The 21074-nt window shown below is 43.0% G+C and overlaps 1 protein-coding gene across 4 annotated transcripts in view; it reads left to right on the top strand.

Annotated features, from left to right (window-relative positions):
• The window catches only part of DPF3 (double PHD fingers 3), a gene marked incomplete at both ends in the record, with an annotated part of 163474 nt that overhangs the window by 50082 nt on the left and 92318 nt on the right, over positions 1–21074 (top strand). The window lies entirely within an intron of this gene.

The following is a 21074-nucleotide window of genomic DNA, read 5'->3' as shown; positions in this document are numbered from 1 at the left end:
CAGCTTTGCCTTTTAGATGAAAATAACATGCAAGCAAGGTAGTGAGCTATTGGTATCTACAGAGAAACAAGATACCTTATCCCAAACCTTATCAGTTGAGTCCCTTATGTTGTCTTGCATTGTTTTTTCCTGAATTCAGAAAGAAGAAAAAACCCTGCCCTGTGCCCACGGGCTCCACTCTGCGTTTGGGCCCTGCTGCACGAGGCACTGCACAGACATGTACTGACACAGTCCCTGACTCTCAGTACTCACACGTTTTTCTGTAACAGCATTTGTCTTTGCCCTCCAGGTGCAGGTGTGGGAGACTGCTCTTTAGAGTTGTAAAGTGTTTTTGGTGCTGAGGCTTCAGTCACGTTTGCTAGACAAGGTGCTGAGTGTGTTATGGGTGCTTGAGAAACATTATGGAGAGCCTGAAGAGCCCAGTTAAATCTCTGTTGTTCTGCACAGGAGATAAATGTTGGTTCATAACTGGTGGAGAAACTGTGTAATCAGTTGCTCACTTTCTATTGTTGCCACCTCCAAGATAAATAATATTCAGGGTTGGTGCTATATTTTAGCCAGTAAGACTGTATAAGCAAATAGGTTCATCTTGATTAGCTGCTGTTTATTTTGCTGTAAACTGCTTTTTGCCTTTGAGTCAAACGAGTGGTCTGGAGAGATGGTTCCTGACTAGCCCATCAAAGGAAAACAGTAGTGCGGTGTTTTTTTATTTTTCAGGACTTCACACAACTTCCTCCTCTTTGAATGTGGGTTTACCAGAATGATGAAGTGAGAACCTCCACACTATTGCATTTTTAAACCCTGTTGCTATAAAGGAGGCAATTACAGATTTTAGAAGAATCTGGATTAAAACCTCTCTGCTAGCAATGAGTGTGCCTCAAATGTATTTACCCTCCCTGCTATGAAAGTGGACAAAAGCTTGCTCAGAGGTCAGAACTCTGTCTCTTCTTCTGCATTCCCTGGGCTTCCTCTTGCTCCTGTTGCACAGAGCTAAACCACACAGTTTTCACTTGAATGTGTCATTCAAGATACCTTACATGAATCTTGGAAAGATAGGAAGGTTCATCCAGGCATAGCAACCATCCATCGCTATGTCATTCCACCACAGGAAGTGACTCCTAGTGTGAAGCCTTTAAAATTGTCAGTGTCTCTGTACATCTTCGCAGATTTGCAAAGGTGAAGAAATGTAATGTCCACCCGTGGGTGTGTGGAGTGGAGGAAAAGGGACTTAGTAGATGGACTTCTTACTGTGCCCTGAGAATGCAATCTTTTTAAAACAAAAAGTAATCTCTTTCATAATGATAATGTGTAGAACTGTGTCTCCAAAACAGAAGAACCAACACAGATGCACAATTTGACAAGACGCAAACATTAAACAGCCAACCTCTTTCTCCCTGGTGTAATTCCATGGACTTCAAGGGAGTTACACCAGTGGCAGTGAATCTGGCCTAAAATGCCTTTGACTGTCATCTGTTGTTTTATATCTGGTGTCCTGAATAATGCTGAATGAGATTTGGTGTTTCAGAAATAGAAGAAATCTTGTGTGTTCGGTGCAGCACGCTGAGGAACACACCCCCGTGTGAGCACACCCGCATCCCCGCGTGTGTGCACGTGCCCCGATCGCTCTCTGGGGACATTCCCAGCACCGAGATGCGCCTGCGAGGTGTGTGCGCAAGCCAGCTCTGGCTGCATGGTGTGTTTTGGAGAAGCACAAGGATGCTCCTCACAACTGCTGCTTGCCTTGTGCTTGCTTTTTGTATTTCTCCTTTGTATCCTGAAGTAGAAACCACAGGTTAATCCCCATCAAAGCCTGTAAACAATTGCCCCTGTTGGACTAGACCCAGAAAAATTCCTCCCGCTGGCTTAAGCATATTTACATACCACAGGTCATTACAAGTTGGCACTCACCTTTGTATTCATTCCCACGTGTCAAAGCAGAGATATTGGTTCATTTTTTTTTTTTCTCTCCAATATTTTTTCTATTTTCCAGGTTACCTTTTTTTTGAAGAAACAAGAAAGCCAAAGGAGTGATCCCCATGGGTCCTGACATCTGCTGCAGTCATTCTTACTGACTCAAAGGAGACCTAGGGAAGGAGAGGGAACAGTCTGGCTGCAGTCTCTTGTTTTTTCTCTTTCGTGGGCTCCCACCCTGCACCCTCCTGGGTCTGCAATCCGCTAACTAGCTCCTCCTGACTCCAGCTGTCATTTTTCCTTTTTAACTACTCCGCTCTCAAAGCACCAAATGTCATCTCTTGTTGTTCCCTTAGCTGGGGTCAAAGACTCCTTTATGTGCCTTGCACTGATCAAGGATTTTTAACTGGGAATGAGAGTGGTAATCAACTGCATGGTCGCGGAAGGGAAGAGATTAAATCCAAGAATTGCCAGTGATTGCCCCACGTGAAGAACAGCAGCTAGGAAAACACATGCTATCATTATGCTCTTATGATTATTTTATTCCCTTAAGGACAGTAAAATGCTATCTGTACCAGAAAGGTAGAACAAAGTCCATCCTTGTCTAGCCCTGTGGTATTCAATGGATTTTCAGTGTGGTAGAATTGGGAAAATTTAGATTTACAGTGAGGAGTGACTCATATTTTCAGACCCCCTCCCTTGGAGATTTCAAGAAATGGAGAAGGCAAATCAAACATATGTTTGTGTTCTAAATTGAGGACCATTTTTATTTCCAATCTTGACTCTATAGCTATGGGGAAGTCATTGGAGGGTGCAGTGGCATGTGACTTCTGCTGTGGCTTGCCACTTCCACTTCATCAGCCATTTTTGGGACATGATGGCTGAATAAAAGGGGAGAAAGGCAGGGTACCTGATGCTATTTCAGTCTCTGCCCATGATTTATTTTTCTGGTTTATTCAAGACAGAAACAAGCTCCAGAGACTGCAGCAGGTTGCAAACTGTTAAGTTTCACAGACAAACCTAGGAAGGCAAAACAGTTAACAAACAGGCTAGATGATGAGAATTACCTTTGGATTGATTAATTACTTTAATTTTAATAGCCTAAACTGTCTCCTTCAATACGCTCTTTTTAAAGACTTGTCAGTCGCTTTAAAGCATCTTCTGTTGTTACAGAGCTATAGGGAGAACGGTACAAATTGTCCTGATTCTCCTTTTGCACTGATGGAAGTCAGGGTACTCTGAAGTATCCAGGAACTGAGTCAGCCCTTTTCCAGAAAAGCATTTTCTTCACAAGAGAAAACTAGACTGTATTTAGAGTTTGTTTAATTAAGGGAGACCTGGCTGGTGGAGGAAGAGTCTTCAATGAACTCAAATTGCCAACTTTTGCTAAGATATGTGTTAGAGAATAACACGCTAGTATCATTCTGTGCCTATTCTCTAGGCATTTGACAGTGTTTTGGTAATGCTTTTGTTACTTTCTTAGCAGCTCCAGGTTCTAGAAGCCAGGGACTGCGTGAAAATTTCAGCTTTATAGCAGAAATTTGTGTCTGTTTGCAGTAGGAATATCTAGTTCTGAAATAATCTACCAATTCAGAAACAGGACCCAACTCATGATTTTTTGAGTGGTTTGATTTGGAAATACTGTAAGTACCAGATGCAGGTGGCATCTGGAATACAGGAAGAAAGATGGGAATATCAAGATAAAAAAAGACTTTTGTACCATATGTCTGGGGTTAAGCTTCTTGAACTTGTGCTTCATCCTCTTTCTGCCTATTTTTCCATTTAAAATAGGAGAAGTGCCTGAATCTCAAGTTTAAATTGGAACCTACTGGGAAAGTTTCATCCAAATATTACCTTGTGAAGCCCCTGAATGTGGGGACATGTGGAGTTGTGCCTGACCTGACTTTTCCTGCTTCCCTCTGCCATGATGTTTCAGCTCTAGCATGGAGCCTTTAGATAGAGTTTTCAGGTCTATCATCCCTTGTATGCATTGTTATATGAAAATAAGGATGGATAGGAGGAGTCCACAGTCCTAGAGATGCTTGTCAACTGTCTTTTTGGTCTCCCACTTTGCCTTTCTCTGTAGCACGGGATACGGGTCACCTCCTGGGACCATCTGAGCACATTCATCCCACTAATCCCTTGGAATTGTGCATGCCCTAGAACACTGGTGATAGCCTTTTTCTGAGGCAGATTAGTACTTGAGAGGCCTGGTCTTTTTTGCTATATAACTTAAGATTTTTTTAGAATACTGGAAATTTGTACCCAGTTTTGTGTGGACGTCTATGTGCTAAATACTCCGTCTTTCAGTTTGTAATTTCCAGTCCTTTGTTCAAAGATACACAGTCTCTGCTGTGTGCTGCTCCATTTACCGCTCCTTTTTCACTCTTTCCTTGCCATCTTTCCTTCCTTATTTAAATTTGTCATTCCCAGTGGTATTGCTGTTTTGTTCAGTGGGACCCACGATTAAGTTTCGCCATTGGACTGATTTGGCTTGACACCTGTCTTTTCAACCCAGTGGTCTTTGAACAAACCCCTCAGTACCACATGCAAATAGCAACACTGAAGGTGTGGCCTCATTCTTCTTCTGTCTTGTGCAGTCTTTTTACTTTAGCAAAGGGGGTGTAAAATACTACGAGAAATCAGAATGGAGTGCTCAGTCTATGCAAGCTTTAATGGCAACCAAGTGTACAATCGCATGGGGAAATGATGTTTTTGAAGTTCAGATTCAGGCCCTAAATCCAGACTGAAGTTAAAATGACATTTGTCATAATTTACCTGCCACTGCAATATTAAATATTTTAGAAAATAAATCGTAATTTTCTGGTTCCACCTTTTTTTCTCTGCTGTTGCTCTACTCAAATACATTGACAGTTGCAATCACATGGAGAGATACTACTACAGCAGCCAGTTTGATCCTTCAGGACATAACATAAACATGTTCCTTAAGTGACTATACAACGTAGAATACTGAATGAAGCAGCTAATTGCGGAAACCAAGTACTATATTTTCAGTGCGATTTTTGGAACACTAACAACTCTCTAAAAAGTAGATGTTGCTAGAACTTGTTTTTCTTTCTGCAGAACCACATGTTCTGGGATTCTTATCCAATATTTTATCAAGATTTTGTCTTTTATGTAGGTAGAATTAGCAGAAAACAGATAAACAAACCAACCTAAGCAAAAGCATGTAACATAAAGATTCTGAAAAGTCTCAGGTTTTAGATATTAAAAACTATCTCAAAACCAGGTCTGCCTATAGTAAATTATAACCATACTTGCTATCACCTCAAATCCTCTTGGAATTTTTGCCACAGATGCTTGCCAGATGCTGCAGCAGTTTCCAGCTGTTTCTCTACTCTTGGATGCACCAGGCAAAACTGAGAAACCTCATCAGCTGATGGACAAACTTGTGAAGGGTAAAAAGGAGTAGGAACTGCTAAGTGGGAACAGAGGGAATTTAGTCTAAGATGATGCTGACTGAAGATGCAAATGTGAGCTGTTTATCAGCTGGCTTCATACTGAAGGCTCATTTTCCTTTGGCATGTTCTGTACTTGTACTCCCTCTCCTTCAGGCTTCCTTCAGTCTTTTGGCTTGCTAGACCAAAAAAAAAAAAGAGTAAGAAAGAGAACCATGAACTTATAATTCATATAAGTGTATAATTTTCTTATAATTGAACTTCTTTTTGGCAAGAAGCCACAGGGAAAGCAAGAGAAGAGATCTCCCCCAGCTCTTAATTGCCTCCACAATCCCCAAGGGATTGTATATAAATGCATAAAATGCCAGATAGACACCAGGCATTCTCTGCATTCAAAAACCAAATGTGAGTTCCTATAGCTCCTCCCAAGTCATTCAGGGCAGCCTTATAAACAATCTCCATGTGGCAGTGATTAATTTGTAAGTATATGCAATTTGTCTATGTATAGACATGACTATAGACCAGTGATGGCCAAACCTGAGAAGTTTGATTCTTGAATAGACTGAGAGGGAGTGACATAATCACCAGGGTGTGGTAACCTGACTCTGTGCTGTGCTGTCTTTGATGCTTTGTCATCATTGTTGTGCACTGGTGGTAAGCTGTGAGCAGATGCCTTAGTGCAGTGTCAGATCCTCACACCACGATTAGCTTGTAGAACTCTGCAATCGTGTTTTCTTCCTGAGTGCTGGTGAAGAGTTGCTTCCCATCTCTCCATCTTTCTGCCTCTCTCTTTGACTACATCAAAGAGTGAACAACAATCTCAAGTGCTTTGAAATATTGGCTAAGCCTTCCTGTTTGTTGAGCAAAGAGAGGCTCTGATTAAGCCTACACATTTCTCCAGAACCCACATGTGATGTTTTAAGGAACTCAGGTTGAGCATCATTGAGCTACGTAATACATAAGATTATTTTCTGACTCTGCGAAAATGTCCTGTGCTGCACTGAGTGACATGGTTCTATCTCCTGGTCTTTCTTTTTATGCTGAGAAGGATTCAGTGTGTAACTGTTCAGTGCATGTTATGCAAAAACACCTAAGAAAGAATCTCTGAAGGATTTTTCTCTCCTAAGTCTCAACAAAGACGATGGGATTTTTTTAGTATACAGTGCATATCGTTTGCAGTTTTCTTTGGGGAAAGACAGGAGAGTGTATGTTTGGAAAGGGGCTAATCATTCTATTGTGCATGTGACAGTGCAAACAAGGTTGCTGTCAAATAGCAGCAGTTCCTAAACTAAACACAATGGAGAACCCCCAGTTGAGGGCAGAGGAGACATTTTACTTGCCTGCTTTGTGCTCAGTAGCAACTACACCAAGATGATTCATCTGTGTGTGATGGTCCTCAGGAGCAGAAGACTTGGTAAACAATGATAGGACAAGGGGTAATGAGATCAAGCTGGAACACAAGAGGTTCCACTGAAATTTGAGAAAAAACTTCTAAGTAAGGGTGACAGAGCACTGGAACAGGCTGCCCAGGGAGGTTGTGGAGTCTCCTTCTCTGGAGACATTCAAAACCTGCCTGGACATGTTCCTGTGCGACCTCACCTAGGTGTTCCTGCTCCAGCAGGGGGATTGGACTAGATGATCTTTTGAGGTCCCTTCCAATCCCAAACATACTGTGATACTGTGATACTTCCATACCCTCCTTATGCTGTGACCATTTTGCAGATCCTTCCATTTTCTTTCCTCCTCAACTCCTGTCCCTTTCATTGCCTTGGAGCTGTTTGGCTTTTCCTGATGAATGTCAAGTGCTTTGGACCTTCAGGCCTAATGGGTGGGGGCTAAGACTTGGATCTACCCCTGAGACAGACTGGAGCCAGAAAGGATGGGTTGTTTTAAATTGTGTGGTGACGAGCCTTTTTTTCCCTCCCTGCTGGGGAAGTCTGTTGTGCCAAATGCCTGGAATGTGGTTTTTCTCCTCTTCCTCCCGCTTCAAAACAGAAAGAGAAAAGTTTACACCATGAATTGTGTTAAATGGAGAACATAAATCCAAGCTGTATTGCAGCATTGCTGGGCCTGGGCTCCTATTGAAGCTGAATGAGGCAAGAGCAGCTTTCTCTTGCCCTGCTCTCTTATGGTCTCCCCACATCAAACTCTTTCTTGTGGTACAGTCCTGTTCAGATGGGAGTGTGGAAATGCCAGGAGAGAGTGTGCGTTGCTCCAAAGTTCTCACAGGTCTGAAAGCAATATGTGACTCCTTTACAATAATTCAGCCAGAATGACGCAGCCTCCCAGGCCAAAATTAGTTGTGTTGCCGGTGCAGGAGAAAGAGAGACAGATTCCTCTGGGTACCTGTCGGAAGTGGCTGCAAGCCCTTCTGAGGCAAATCCACTCTGCAATAGAGATTTGATGGTCCCTGTGCCCTGGCCATGCATGTCTGGACCGATGTCAGGGTCCAGTGCAGCATGTTATATGACTTCTTACTCCTTGCATCAGGCCTGGTACTTTCTCAGAACTTCAGGATGAAGTATTTCCTTATGATTACTGACTGGCTGAAGAGATGTCTTATTACATCCAGAACTGAAAATTAGAGTCCTTCTCCCTGTCCCAGCCATGGAACTGGGAATAAATCGGTGCCTGTCAGCTTTTACAGGAGATAATGGAGTACCTTACACAGAAAGCCAACCTAGGAGGGCCTTGATCAGAGCATGAATGGGAGTATAATAATCCACTGAGTGCGATAACGTAAACTTTAGCAGAGATGGATGAGTTCATCTGAAATGGCTCTGGAGTGAATGCCAAAAGCAAAAGCTTCTCTTTGGCACTGGTATTTCAAGAAGAAAAGCAATTCACACAGTGGAAGAAAGGTAGATTGGGAGGGTAACAAGAAGAGAGCTTAAATAGAGGGCCCTGCTGATCCCAAAATTTATTAAAACCAATACTGACTGGCTCTGAAGTCTGCTGCAATAAAATAATAAAACTTACTCTCAGATAAAAATTCTTCTCACGGTGGTGCAAGACCTGCATTCGTCCTTCAGTTCTAGATAATACAACATGACTACCGGAGGTATTTTAACCTGCTGGTAGTATTTTAGTGCTTTTGCCCGCAAGCTCATCAATGTTTGTGTAGCATTAAAACTCTTATTTTTATCAACTTCACCAGCCCTTGCTGATGCAGCACTGGAAGTCTGGGAAGAACCGTTTGCTTTTGCTGTGAGAGATGGGATGAAAGGTTAGAGGGGGTGGATGGCGATCGCATGAGCAATGCAGGTCAGGTTACTGGTGGATTCCTCTTGCAAGATAAGTGAGAGCCCTCTGAAAGGTAATTATTGGAAAGCATAAATTCCTGAGATAACCTGTCCAAGAAGAAATACTGACAGGAGCAGAGGCCATGTGTTAAAGGCTAGCCATTACTCCGGGGCAATGGGCTAACCTCTTTCTCTGTTTTTTTCTGTAACCTCTCCTTGTTCTGACAGCTTACTCCCTCAGTTCTTTTCCTTCAGTTACCTGTCAATTTTTTCTGGTCCTGTTTATAGACCACTGTGATACTCATCTCCATTCTGTACTAATTGAGGTCCAGACAAGTGGAAACTCAGCATGCAGTTTAGTTCTGTGTCCAAATTCTTGTTTAGTCCTTGTCTTTGCTTGTCATTGTCACTGCAGTGTTCAGGTAGCTTTTACAGCATAGAAAGGTTGCTCTTGTATTTCTTTAACTGTTTTTTTTTATAGAAGAACTTCAGCTAGCTTTCAGGGATGACACTGAGTCAGCTTTGCTTCTGAATTAAGAGAATTGTGGGATTGCAGTTTGGGAAGAATGTCTTGAAGATTGGGAAACATTTCAGAAGAAAGGATGGAGTAAAACTGGGAAATAAGAAAAGGGCCTTCTCTTTCTCTGTGGCTTTGTTATGCAAACTCTGTGTCTCATCTGTGATGTAGAGATAATGATATCTACCCAGCTCCTATTTCCACTGGTTGATTGATTAATGACTCTTTCATGATCCCTAGATTACACTTTTGGGACCTACTTCTTTAACTACTGCAGTGTGTTACATCCCAGAAAGAAAATGGAAGTAATGTGTTAGCTCTGGCTAGTTCCAGCTAGAAAAACATGATAAACTGACCTGAGCAGGCTTGCCCATGTGTACCTGCTTCTAAGACCTCATTCTAAAAGTGCACAGAAGCACGTGCTGTCTGTTTAGCTGCCATTTCTGTCCAGCAAAACATTCAAGTGTCTGCCTAACTTTGAATTGAAGAGGACCTGCACACTCAATGAGGTGCTCTGCTGAACTGGGAACTGATGCTTGGTCACAGGCAGGCTTTCATCGTGAAGACCTCAGTGAACACACAGGACCAAGAAGGATCTGAGGTCTGCCCTAGAATAATTTGGATATGTGTTAAACAACTGGAGTCTTTAAGAATAGTGAAACTTGCCAAAAGAATAAGTTATTTGAGCAGAAGAGAGGATCTTTATTGTGTGGTGATAATTGCAGCCACATACTTCTGCAAGCTTTGCTAATTGGTAGGTGAATTACAAGGCTTTTCTGTTTGCTTTTGCTGTCCTACAGTAATAACAACCTCAATCTGATACTTGAGTTAAGGTGGTGCTGAGAACAGGAGGCAAGCCAGAAGAAAAACACATGCAGGAAAAGTTGGAGTATAGCAGAACCACCATCAGACATATGAGTTTCTGACAGCTAGTTGTGGCAAGTGCTTTTTCGTGACTTTTTCAAACAATTCCTCTTATATGCTGCATAAGTATCTATAGAAACAACAGCACAGGTGTTTGAAACATCACTCCTCAGAGTTAAAGAAATGTGTGTATTTGCAATGATGTTTTTCTCTGCTCCCATGAGATGCGCTCCTGTGTGTAGACCTTTGAGATAGTTCGAGTGTGCTCTCAATACAGGGCACTCTTTATGCTGAGGGAACTGTGAGATGATGTATTGGAAGACACAGTGCATCTGTTTCACCTCTTACTTCTAACTTCTACTGTTCCTTTTTGAGGTGTAATAACAATACTTCAGCAGAGGAATGCCCGTAATCTGCCCTACTTCCATTTGCGGGTAGAACTGGGGGAAGGAGGTGAAGAAAGGAAATCTAATTCATAGTCCTCTTGGGAATTCCCCTATGTAGCATGAGTCAAGTATATCCCTGCTGTATGCCTGCTGAGGTCTGTAGATTTATACAAGTATCAGAATGATTGTTCCTGTGTGTTGAAGAGAAATAATAAGTCAAAGAAACATAACCTTGATTATCCAGGTTTAAGATGCTTTTGTAGAGAACAGAAAATATGATTTCCCATTGTAAGTGTTTTGTGTGGCTAATAATTATTGACTAGGTAGAGTAGATTTTTGTGTTTTCTTACATGTGTATTCTATTCGTCATACATATCGTGACTGGGGAACTGAAAGGGCTACCCATTCAAGATTAGTAACTTTATCTTTAAAGTATTGGCTATAGCTGATATTTTTTTTTTTCCAAGGCTGACCTTGGAGGCAAAGTGAACTCTGATAATTATGTGGTTTTATTCTAGATCTATATAAATCTCTGCTTTGCTACTTGTGTGATTATTTCATCTGAGCAAAATGGATTGTTTCCTGTAGTGGGATTTCCTTTGCAGCAGGAGATACATGGTTCCTACAAAAGAGGAAAGTCAGCAGAAAAATGTGAGCTCACTAACTCTTCCTAGTAAAAGGAAGTACCTAAAATATTAATGTAATTACAATGTGATGGGGAAGCTTGCCTGCCATTTAGGCACATTTCTACTACTCTTCTATTTGCATTTTTATTTCAATCTCTTCTAAATTCTGCCATTTGGATTGAATGGAACTGTCCATTTGTCTACTAAATAACTGCAGGAGGTACAGGGGAAATCCCAGCCTGGGAACTTCCAGGAGGGCTAAGAGAGGTCATTCAGAGCAGGACGGTGCTGTAGGGCTTGGATGGTTTGGACTCTGCAAAACCCACATGCTCTTTCCTGGCATCTCCCTGCCTGTTGAGATCTGATGCAGATACATGACTTCATGAAAGATGACATACATAGAGACACACCAAAAGGAATGCTCTTGTCAGCTTAACTGATGTCATTTGAGCCAACAATTTAACTGTGGTGGTAGGGAAAAACTCCTCCTATTTGTATTTGCTGTGTCTGCCAGGTGGGCTGTGCTGACTGAGTGACAGAGATGTCACCACTGATGGTGTGGACAGGCAAACAAACAAAGAAGCGTGCTGCTTGACTGATGCAGGCTGGCTGTAGTGCTGGAGACTACCTCTGGAGGTAAAAGGGGTGTGTGATCTGCACCTCAGCTCCTCCAGGCAATGACAGACCAAGTGGCCTCGGCTGAGGTGGCTCAGGGAGTGCTCAGGGAGACAAACAGCAAAGAGCAGGAGAGTAGAAAGGGACGGGTGATACTTTTAGCCAGCACAGCTAGAGATGGGAGACAATATCCAGTTATGATCTTAGCATCTCTTAGTATAGACAGTGCCTAAAGTAGTGCACACAATTCATTAGTGAGGTGTGCGGTGTTACTCGTGTCCTGCAGAGGAACTGTGAAAACTACAAAGGAAGTCATGGGAGAGTCATTTGTAGAGCGCTGGTTTGCTGGCTTCCCAGTGCCAGCTCAGGCGGTAGAGTATATTTTTTTACTAACCTACCTTTCTCCTGGTTGTAGGAATGCAAAAGATGAGTCCACTGTGGGAAATCAAGACTGAGGGAGTTGAATGTGCAGATTTTGTCTTTGACTATGTCTGACCCCTAAGGCTATGACTGCACTAAGCTAAACAGACTTCTGGTGACCCCAAGCCCCAGCAGCTTCAGATGCTTTTTAAAAAATATATATTAAAAAATAGATTGGATGTTGTCATGTCCAATCTAATATTGTTGCTGAAGTTTTCATTAGTTCATTTCTTTAGTAATTGGAGAGAATTTTTGACCTTTTGGGGGAGGTTAGGACCAAGCTGAATTCTGGCAGCTGTCCTCAGATACAAAAGAGGTCTAGGTTATTACCTTTTGTACCTGTTGTTCATTTAATTGGCTGATGCTGCATCTCTTTAAAACAGAAACCCTGGCCTGAGAAAGAATAGATGCTCTGAGATATCTCCAAGGAGTCTGCCTCTGAGATTAACCTAATTGGTCACTGTGCTGAGTCTAATAGAGATTGTATGCAATGTCTGTCTATGGAAACACCTTAGGCAGCCTGGTGTGTGGCATGGAAACTACTGCTGTTATCTTTTCATGGATATGGAGAAAAAGAGTAGTGGACAAGTTACCACAATCACCATGGTTGTTAACAGTCCAGGATACTTGAATGGGGATGAGAAATTAATCTTCTGAAATACCTCATCTAAGCAAACATCATCTTCTACCATACACAAATACCTGTTGTATCTAACCAACAACTCTGCATGTTAACTGCTGAGTAAGATGGACATTGTGATCCCAGCTTTTTGGCTTTGAGAGCTGGGAACGTTGCTGCCGGCCTTGTGCGGGGCCATGCACAGCTGCAGGAGGAGGAACTTATCCAGCTCTGGTCCTTCCTGCTCAAAGATGGCAGCAGCTCTTGACCCTGAAAGCCAGATCTGGCCTGTCAGCAGAACACCCTGGTGTACCACTCTCTTCTTGGCAGTATTAACTTGTGCTGCTGTTTCTTTTCTTTAAATGGAAATGTTGGCAGAGCTCTCATACTTCCACAAGACTTGTGAGGATGGGGCTAATCAGATCAGTTTTCCCAAAATTGTAAGCTATGCCTACCTTTTGTCATTTTTCTTCAGAGACAGATTTTTTGCATGAGATGATACCTGTAGTTTCACATAGGATTAAATTACAGTTTAAGACTGTTTCCAGAGTAATGAATTTAGCTCACTCTATGAGGCTGGGTTCTCTGTTATGATTCAGCACCATACCATGATTCAAGCAGTGAGAAGCCTGTCGATTCTGGCCACAAATAGCCAGTAGGGATTTCCAACCCACCAGGGGAATTCTTGCTGATAAATACCTGGCAAAAGGGGATTCCTTTGCCCTTCTGCACACAGGGGATGTGCTTGTGCTAGGTGCTCATGGAAGGAAGCTGGAAAATCTCACATTGCTTTTTCACTGATCTAGGATTCAGCCTGGACTCGTAGCTCAGGACATCTCCTTGACTGCTGTTAATGTCTGGACTGTGCCAGTGCTGACTGAGGAACTTGTCATCAGCTCTCTCATGGTTCCTAATCTCTCAAACCACATACAGTTTATGCACCTGACACAGGGCTTCTGAGCAAGTGCTTGAAATCTTGTCTGTTTTGACCTGGCTGTATAGGGTCTTCCAATGAAAGGCTTTAACTCACTTTGCAAGCCTTTCCTTTCAGTTACCCGTCAATCATTGCTGCTCCAGCAACACTGTCTCTGCTTGCAGCTGTATACTGCTTTGTGGTCTGATCTGGCTAATACTGAAACAGTTCTGCTGGCCATTTTTTTTCTCTGGTTCCCATGCTGGGGAAAGTTATCCAGGCCTCTTTTTGTCCATCAGGTGAAATTATCCAATGTGTGTGGAAATGAAATAGATGTCTCAAGGACTCTGGCTCTTGGAGAGTCTATGACAGACATGTGTTTGTAGTTCTTTACACAGCTGCCAAGCTTATGTTAAAAAACTGAAAGCCCAGAAAGTTTGAGTCATTCTGTAGCCCATCTGGAAATCCTGTTTTGCTCACGTTCACACCCTTTACATCACTGGAAGATGTTGGGCAGGGACAGACGCAACTGACCCTTATAAGAAAACTGATTCTGCACATTCCTGCACTTTCTGGCTTGCCCTTGGAGTTTGTGGCTCGATTTTGAGCAATCTGTTAAGCTTCACCTAATGTCAGGAAAGCCGTTCTGTCTTTCTGTTGAGTCTCAGTATCCTACTTCTCTGCAGTTGCAAAAGGTGCATGATTTAGCATTTAGGAGCTGCCTATAGACTGGAAGTTCCAGAGAGTACAGCCAAAGGAGGGGCCCAGCCAGTCCTTCGTTGTTTAGGGCTTAATAGTGGTCTGATACTCTTGAATATGTCATATTTCCTTTTGCTTCAATCTTTGATGAATGTTGTGTTAGCATCCTGCAATGTAGCCTGAGGAGGAGCAGAGCAGAATACTTTATCCCTTCTGGGAAGATGCTCTGTGGCTGGGGGTCTGCTGTCTGAAGGGGCTGCAGGAGTCTGGTGATGCTGGGCTCTGTTAAGCACAGGCTTCCAGTTGCATCTGCTGTTCTGAGTCTAGAAAGGAGAAGCAGCTGTTCAAGCAGCTTGAACTTAGCCCACTGTGCCCTTTTTGAAAACCAATGGTGCTTCAGAGTACATGAAGAAAAGAGATGAGGACAAGCTGGGGATCACTGATCTCTTTGGCTTGCTTTGTGATAGGGTAGGTACCACACTTTGCAAGTGTCTCTGTCTTGGTTGTTTATCTAGTCTAAGGTAGAGAGTCATAGTAGGCCAGCCCAGATGTTAAAAACACACATGAGCATGGCCAGAGCACTGCGTGAAAAGAGAATTATGCTGACTGGAGGGAGAGGGGCAGGGGAAGGCCCTTTTGATGATTGTCTATTAGATTGCCCACATTAGTGTCTATCCTTGAATCATAAACCATGTTAGCTCGTAGATTGTAATGTTTCCCACTTCCAGCCAGCCTCACTACTATCTCTGCCTTCAGCCTCTGCCAGCCATGCTACCCTTGCTTTCAACACTCAGAGATTTGGGAGAGTGCCATCTGTATGCGGGGGGAAAGATACATAAAGCTGCATATCATCAGCCTAATAGCTGGCATTGCTGCCCATATACTTCATCATATTCCCTGGAGGTTTTGCATAGATATTAAATAGAAGTGGTGGAAGAATTGAGCCCTGTGGCATTCTTCATGTCAAGGCTCATGGAGAGGAGGAGCAGCCGCCTGTCAGGGGCCCCTGGTATTTGCTGGAAAGGAACAAGTGTAGCCAGCTCAGTGCAGTTCTCTCAGCACTTGCCAAGACGCACTGTGGATCAAGCTGTACCTCTTGGTCTGCAGTGGCACAGGCAGCTGATGCTCAGGTACCATCTGCATGATTTTTTAGTCTCTGTCCATCTTTGTGAGAAGGCCTGAGACCCCACTGGTGCTCATTTTCCAGACTCATTCATGAGCGTCTCCAAAAGGAGACTGCGGAATATCTTCTGAAGCCATGTTGCATCATTTATTTCCCACCACTTCTTAGATCTTATCCAGTTTGAAACTGGATGACAGTGCTGCTGAAGAACAATTTCTGATTTTAAATATCTTTTTCAGTCGCCCTCAGTGTTCCTCAGAGTACCAAATCATCTAAAATATAAGACTAGAGGTTAAAAGTGTAGTAAATGAAAACTCCATGGTCTTGAGGAGAGCAAGACCCACATTTTTGATCATGGCTGGGGACCATTGCGAACTTCAGAAGGAAAAGTCTGTTACTTTCTGTTACATGATTAGTAATTTCTTTCTGTGCTATCAGCTTTTTACTTGTCTAGTCATGCAGTGAGCATGGTTTTAGAGGGAAATGACTAGAAAGGGGACTGGCCTCAGGAACTGAAGATAATCTGGATTCATAGTCAGAGGATCTGGTAGAAATTTCAGAGCAGCACTTAAGGAGGACTGGTTCTTCATTATACCAGTTTTCCAGGGGCAATGTGGGCCTGTAATCATGGTTGAGCTTGGCTGGTTATATGTTTTCAGTGAGTGCTCTCCTTCTCTGGATCCTAACCTAAAATGTGGTGGGCACTGCAGGAGGGGTGAGCTAGATTCTGCTCATTTTGTAGCTTTTGTAAAAGGTGTAGTGCACTTGAATCTCTGAGACTTTGCAGGATGGGCTGTAAAGTCGTGATGGAGAGCCGCTCTGCTGCTTTCAGGACCCCTCAGGACCCTTTGTCAGCAGAGAAACAAGCATCCTGAAGCAGCTGGAGTGAAGAACCAGGCTCTTGGTCCTTGTTGCTAACTTACGGGCTTATAAGTCAGGCCAGTTCTTGGTTTTTGTTGTTGTTGTTTGGTTTGGGTTGGGCTTTTGTTTGTTTGTTTTGTTTATTGTTTGTTTATTTGTTTTGTTTAAGGTGTGCCTAGACAGAGGAGTCATGGCACTAGGTACTGTACCCAAAAGTAGTAAGTCAGAGTCTGCTCAGAAATCCTATGGTGTAGCTAGAGCAGGCATGCAAAGGCTGAGAAAAGGGAAGAGTTGTTCTTCACTGACTTTATTGTTTAGCTGACATGATTCCAGGACAGAAAACCTCAGTTTCTTAACACTTAAAAGGACAGTGACCTAATGAAAATCACAGGGCCTGTTCCTCCATTGTGGAGCACACTCCCATGCCTGTGACTCCTTGCAAGGCTGGGCAGGATGACACTGGCCTCACGTCCCTGTCCAAGGACCTGCGGGGCTGGTGGTGCCTGGGGCATCTTTCAGAGTGCTCACTCCTCATTCGTGCTGTCCTTCCGTGGCTCTGAGCCGGCTGCTTAGTGTCAGTCCCCCTCTTTTTCACCAAAAAAGAGCCCCTAACTCCTACTGGACATATACCTCTCCTATGCAGACTTGCAGAAGATTGTAAAAGCATAGGTTGCTCTTTACCAAGCCAGGGAGCTTTTGTTAATCAGAACTTGGTTATTTTAGCATCCTTGCACTGGAATGTAAATGCAAAGCCTGCGTGTGTGCCAGCAGTGTCACCGGTGTGCCTGTCCCGAGCAGATGAGATTTCACCTGTGGCCCTGCACTGAGGGGCTGTGTGCTTTTTGCAGTGTGCTGACCACTTCATTCTGTATTTCCAGTTGTGCTGCTTTCAGTATGATTTGCCTTCCTTGGCCAGCAATTGTTCATGTCTGCCCCTTCATTTTTTTTTTCCACAGAGTCTTTGTAATCTACATATATGCTGATGATTCTGTGTCATTAATATCAATCTAGACAAGTCTGTGCAACCTTTCACTCCCCTCTCCAAAGGGAAGGATTGACCCTTACAGTCAGGCACAGCACAGCACTGACTCATACATACTTCTCACAAAAATAATGCAGAAATTCCCCATAGTTTCTACAGATATTTTTTCAGGAGATAAAGTGTAAGTCTTCCATAGCAACACAGCTTGGGAAAACTATGAAGCATGTAACATCAGATAGTTAATCTTTGTGACACATGATGTACTTTTTACTATTAATGTTGTCTGCCTTTTTTTTTTTTTCCCTCTTCATGTATCTCACTTGCTCAAACTCACCCGATCCATTTGAGTTTCATTTGAGCTCATGTGCTCTCCAGTCTTACTCCAGCTCCATTGTGAAGCTCCTGGGAGAGGGCTGGGCTTTGTCCAGCCTCTGTGACTCCACAGCGATGAGCACAACAGGACCATACTTTCCTTTTTTTTTCTCCCATTACAGTAATACTTTCTGGTTTTCCTGTGTAAGATGCAATATGCTGTGTTTGGATATGTAGCACTGAAAACAAACAAACAAACAAAATCTATGTTTAAAGTTCCTTTATTAAAAACCCCTGAAATGTGGAACAAGTCAGAGACACTCCAGTAAAGACTAATGGTAAAACAAAACAACCAACCATCCAAAAGTAATTGTGGGGAAGCAGTTTTCCACTGAGATATGACCGTCGTAAGGAAATACTGTTTCTTTACTTTCCTATATTTTATTATTTGCCACTTTTAAAAAATTCCATTCCAAATGTAAGTCAGGGAAAGAAACCCTCAAGGTCCCAATATCTCAATACCAGCCTTTCCAGTGAATACTTAGGGGCTGGTGTTTTTGACCGTGTTTACTGTAGTGGAGCCAAGGCAAGCTTTCTTAAACTATGGAGGCAGCTAAGTTCTTCTCCAGAATTATTTTTCTTTAAGGCAAAAGATTTAAAGCCTTTAAAATAAATGTAATGAAAAAACAAGATGAAAAGGTTGTGTCAAGAGTGAATGTGACCCATTAACTTGGTAGCTTCTCTGCCATTAGGATCTCAAAAACCCTTTTCTCTCTCAGAAAAATCTGAAATTTAATCTTGTAACCTACTTAACAGTGTGATTTAAAGCCAAATATTTAGCATTCTAAGATTTAGTTATTTTCAGTCTTAGAAGAAAGGGGAAACAGAGATCATGTCCAGCCAGATCCTATGTCTGGGTTGCTAAGACCCGTTGGTTTTGTTAACACGAATGCTTTGTGGTATGCATATTCTTAATGACTGGAGTAATTTTTAGCACAGAGACAACCTATGCAGTGGTGGCAGTTTGTTGTCACACAGCTGTGCTCTTCCTTCCAGTAAACTCCCTGGAGTTAGCGAGCATCCCTGGCTTAATATAGGGGAAATCTGACATAGCTCTGTGGAAGCTCAAGTGTTTGTGGAAAGAGCTGTTAATCTTTGATCAACTGGAGTCTCCTTGTTACTGACTTTGATTACACAAGTGTACAACTTTAATTACAGCTTTTAATAAGCTTTCATTTCTTCCTAGTCACATTCTTTGTATGGTAGTGCAGATTATCTTTTTCCTTTCTCCTCTGCTCCCCTTCCCTCCCCACCAGCCTATCTCTGGAAAAAGGGGTTTGAGGTCATTGCGGGGGATTCGGTGTCCAGAGGGATCCTGCTGTATGGGCTCTGCCCTCAGCTCTGCCCTCCACTCGCTGGTACAGCCCAGAGAGCTCTCTGCTTCAGCTGCCCTGCAGACACCATCCCTGCAAACAAACATCCCTGCAAACAAACATTCCTGCAAACATCCATTCCTGCAAACATCCCTGCAAACATCCATCCCCACACTGGCTGCTGCCCCAGAGCTGGGGCTCATCAAGTAGGGGACAGGGCTGTGAGATGGGAATGTTCACACAGGTGCTGGCTGCTGCATGAAACCTCTGAACAACCCTTAGAAAGTCTCTGCAGCCAAAGGATGTACTGACTCCTGTGTGCAACTCCTGCTTGTGTAGAACTGTCCCTTTCTCTCTTTCCCTTGGGGACATTCTGAAATGCAGCAGCTGGGTGGCAGAGGGCAGCAGGAAGCTGGTTGGGCTCCAGTATCCAGCCACTGTTCTCGTTCCACATCCAGGGGCTTGTCATGCTGGATACCCTCTGCTCGTTAGAGAAACGACCTAGTGGAAGCTTTGTGAGAGACTTACAGACTTGTAATTGCAACTAATTGATATATGGCTTAAAACAAGTGTAAAGAAATGCTTTTTCACAGGTATCATGTTTCAGCTATGGAACTCATCACACTGCAATGTTTTAGGTATGAAAAAGATAAGTGGGTTGAAGAGTTGGTTGGATAAATTCACGGAAGAAAAATTCATCAAGGTCTGTTAAACCATTGGGTAACCTGAGACTTGGGGAAGTTAAGTTCTGATCATCAGAAATGACAAGGGGGAACTAGAGGCACCTCCCTCTGTATTTGTCCTGCTCTTATGTTCTTCCTTGAGCCTCTGCTGTTGGCCCCTCTCAGTGAGAGGATATTGGGCAAGTACAGCCTGAGGGAATAGAGTATGGATCCCATGGAAGCCCTAAGGTGCAACTGAGGAGTGACTTAAAAGTTGTGAGTCAGAAAAAAGACACAGGTGGTAAAACAGAGCAATTTGCACTCATTTGATATTCAGAGGTGTGCAAAAAAGACTATACATTTAAAACGCCAATTGTGCCTACAAAAAAAGTAGCAGGGAAAACAATTAATAGAACAGGAAAGGGAGCCTCTTTTATCTCTGTGCATGTATCCCTTCGGCTCCCTTGCTGTGCATGCTCTACTCTTTTTGCACACTAATGAATATCCAAGTCAGAGCAAGTTATGCTATGTATCACTCTACTCCTATTTTCTAATGAACTTCCTGCTAATGGGTAGCTTTCCTAGCTATTCATGTCACGACTGAACTTCACCTTGACGATAGATCAAGAATGAGGTTCAGCAGTGTGGCCCACCTAGTTTGCAATGCTCCAGCATGACAGCTGCTTTGTGTCCTCAGGGTTGCTCTACTTTGATGCTTTTAGAAAAATTTGGAGAGAGGATTCTGGTAAGCTCCAGCAGGCAGAGTTTTTAAACCTTTCTCAAGGGAAGCTGAAGATTCTACACAATTTTTCAACAAATATTTATTTATGATATAAGTGACATTGTCTTTAGAACTGTTCCTCTCACTGGGCTCCAGAGGAAAGCAGCATTTGGCATGCTGGATCTTACTGGTTGCTGTTGTAGCCTGTTGCTGTTGGTGCCTCAGGCTTGACTGTGGAATTCTCTGGAAAGGTTATAACAAAATGTCTAGTCTGACCATTGCAGACATGGCCCTAGTTGTTAAAGGATGTGTTTTCATGCTGCAGAAGCACACAATATGAGGACTACATCCTGTGCTCTCATGGGCTCTCTGACACCAGAAATGCTGGAGTGAGGTTGTTCTAAAATTGGCTGGTTTTCTGGTTGCTCAAAATGTGCTGGAGGAGTTGCTGTAACATAGAAGTGAAATGACTAGTTTGCTGAATTGGCTGGACAAACTATAGGGGAAAAGAAACAATAGAATGAGGTTGCTGTGGTGTATATGTTGTCTGACCCAGGATCATGGGCCAGGGTGGTTGCATCATTTGCTCATTCAGTAGCTATGCCACCACTGTAAAGATCTGTGTCCAGTTCCTGAGAGTGGGATCTTTTAGTGGCACTTTCTGCATCATCTGCTTTGGCAGTGTCTCATGTCAGCAAGCTTGGCATAGGTTCAGGGAAAGTTTTTCTGCTTGTCCATTTTTAAACCAACCTTATGTCCCCTTTTTCCTAGTCTTGTTTGAGGGGGCGGTGTGATCTTTCTTACTCTCT

The sequence above is a fragment of the Nesoenas mayeri genome (genome assembly GCF_963082525.1).
Source record: "Nesoenas mayeri genome assembly, chromosome: 5".
NCBI classification, from domain to species: Eukaryota; Metazoa; Chordata; class Aves; order Columbiformes; family Columbidae; genus Nesoenas; species Nesoenas mayeri.
This window is presented reverse-complemented; position numbering and strand designations above follow the sequence as displayed.